This window comes from Uloborus diversus, chromosome 3 (assembly GCF_026930045.1).
Source record: "Uloborus diversus isolate 005 chromosome 3, Udiv.v.3.1, whole genome shotgun sequence".
Lineage (NCBI taxonomy): Eukaryota > Metazoa > Arthropoda > Arachnida > Araneae > Uloboridae > Uloborus > Uloborus diversus.
Genome location: NC_072733.1, coordinates 158269293 through 158271887, shown reverse-complemented (window position 1 = coordinate 158271887; position 2595 = coordinate 158269293). Strand labels below are relative to the sequence as shown.

Sequence of the window (2595 nt, the reverse complement as noted above, 5' to 3'; positions counted from 1 at the left end):
TCACAGCCATAATTCAACTAAAACTATAAATTTAACCAGACCCAGTTTCTTCACTACCACATGCATTACGCATTGATGACAGCATATTTGAGTAATGATATAAATGTTTCGTTCCTAACTTTGGATGATTTTTTGATAAAAATATAAACGAAGCATGGATACAATGGATTTTACTTTTTGTTTTTGCGCCAACTTCAAAAATTATGTTTAAAAGTATTATCGATGGTGTTTAAAGAATAAAATTATTTTTCCCTTTTTAGAGCAATTTTGAAGTCGGTTCTATTTTTTTTTTTTTTTTTTCAAAATTTTTTTTTATTTCATTCTTTTTAGTGTAAATGTAGATATTTCAGTAAAAGTAAGAAGTTACCTAGTAAGAAGTTCGGCTCTGTATCACTGTATTGCTTTAGAAAAGCCTTTATTCAAAATTATCATTACAATTACTTTTAATGTTACTGTTATATGGCACCAAACTTTTATAACAATGAGTTTATTATTGTCGCGTAGATGAAGATAGCGAAGACAATGTGAAAGCCAAATGAAGCGAATACTCGTTAGTCTCAACTCGAGATCTTTATTCAGAACCACGAATGAACGTTACATTTCCTTATATACAACTTGAGAAAATGCTGGAACTTTCCAGACTTGGAAAGATACAGAAATCAATAGAACATTCGTGAAAACACGGGAAACAGTAGAACCGAAATTTTAGTAAATTTCACTATGTCCTAGTCGGGATTTGAACCCGGGTCGCTCGTGTGGGAGGCGAGAACTCTACCACTGAGCCACCATTATCCACGGACGCAAAGTGCGAACTTCGCTACAATATCATTTTAATCATTTAATAGGGAAATTGCATAAAATTTAGTTTTTTGCTCATAACTTTTTTTCTAAAGAACAAATATGGTCAAACAAAGTAATGGGACCTAAGTTGAGAAATCCCCTATCCATTAAAAAAAGAATCATCAAAATCGGTTCACTAGGTGAGACGCTATGAGTGGACAAAAAAAAAAAAACATACATACGGTATGAGCTGATAACCGCCTCCTTTTTGAAGTCGTTTAAAAAACAGCGAGATTTTTTTTTTCTTTGTCAAACGCTACTTTTTGCACACGACGGGGAATTTTGGAGATAACTTTTTTTTTTTTTTTTTTGCTCTGCTTAAATAAAAAAAAGCGATTTTTTGAGTGATCTTTTTGTTTTTATTAGGAAATGGGCGGGAGATTAAAATAAATAGAGATGGAAAATTAAGAGATAGATCATAAGAGTAGATAGCCGCCGAAAGCGGCAATCTTGGCTTAAAAATGTGAATGGCACAAAAAAAGATAGTGATGGATTGATTAATACTGCTGTCAAATTTATTTAAACAGCCGCCGAAGGCGGCAAACTTGAAGTAAAAAGGTAAATGACAAGTTAGCCAAACAGCCACCGTAGGTATCTGCTTGCATAGAAAGGCGAATGGCGTAAGAAGGCGAACCAGCTGGTCGCCGAAGGCGGCTAGTTTTGAATAAAAGCGTTTTTGTTTGCTAAAGAAGTAATAATGGAGTCAGTCAGTCAGTGGCCACAGCTGCGAAATACATTTAACTAACTCGTTTTGAATACAAGGGAACGTAATTGCAATTAGTCCATTAATGATGGAACCCTGATGATTCCCACCTTTGATGGAATCAATAATTAACAGTTTTTAAAAAAATGTGTGGACGTGCTTAAAAGAGTCATTTCGATCCAGGAATAAATATTAAATTTATTTTTCCACTTATAAAAAATGCAAAATGAAAGAAATTTTTTTTGCTCAACCATGATATTAACGACACGTAGAATCAAAATGTCACCTCAACTGTATCATGGTTTTATAAACAAATCAGTATCTGCTTTGAAATTCGCGAAGAAATAGTTTCTGCAGGCACGGATGCAAAAATATTGGGCCAGTGGCGTACCTAGAGGCTGGCAGGAGTGGATGTCACCAGGGGCGCAGCATTAAGAGGAGCGGCATTTCGATTGAAAAAAAAAAATATTATTATTATTTTTTTAATTATTTTTTTTTAAAAATGGCCACATATGTAGAAAGATACTTTGACAAAAAAAAAAAAAAAAAAACTCGCAAGTATAAAAGCTAGAGGGAAAAATTAAATAAGCCTTAATTCTCAAAAAACAAAAGAGGTAATTTTACGTGTGGCGTTAAATTCACGATTCACTGAGTTAGCTAACACGATTTGTATGTACGAGGGAGCGGTGGCAGAGGGCTTTCTATATACTGGATGATACCTCTTCCCCCCCCCCTCCGGGGAGAAATGTGACATTTTGTCGCGAAACGTTTTTCTTGCGAAAAAGTATTTGTTTTCGTGAGAATAAAAATAATATAAGCATAAAAAGTCTCATTTGAACACAATATAATTTATCAAATCAATCAGTCAGAATTCTAATTCGCCAAATCAGACTGTCAAAATGTCCCACCCGCCAACAAAAAAAAAAGGAGGTCACAGTGACCTCCGGTGACTTCCCATCTGAGCGACCTTGATGGGGGTGGGGGGGGGGCGCAATTTCTTAACTTCGCCAGGGGCACTAGGTCCTATAGGTATGCTTGTTTGTGTAATTCAG

At 35.1% G+C, this 2595-nt stretch overlaps 1 non-coding gene across 1 annotated transcript; it reads right to left on the bottom strand.

The window, feature by feature from the left end:
* Nucleotides 1-721: 721 nt before the first annotated feature.
* Trnag-ccc (transfer RNA glycine (anticodon CCC)) lies at nt 722-800 on the bottom strand. The gene has a single exon. It is a non-coding gene; the product is annotated as a tRNA-Gly (tRNA).
* Between the last annotated feature and the right edge of the window lie 1795 nt (nt 801-2595).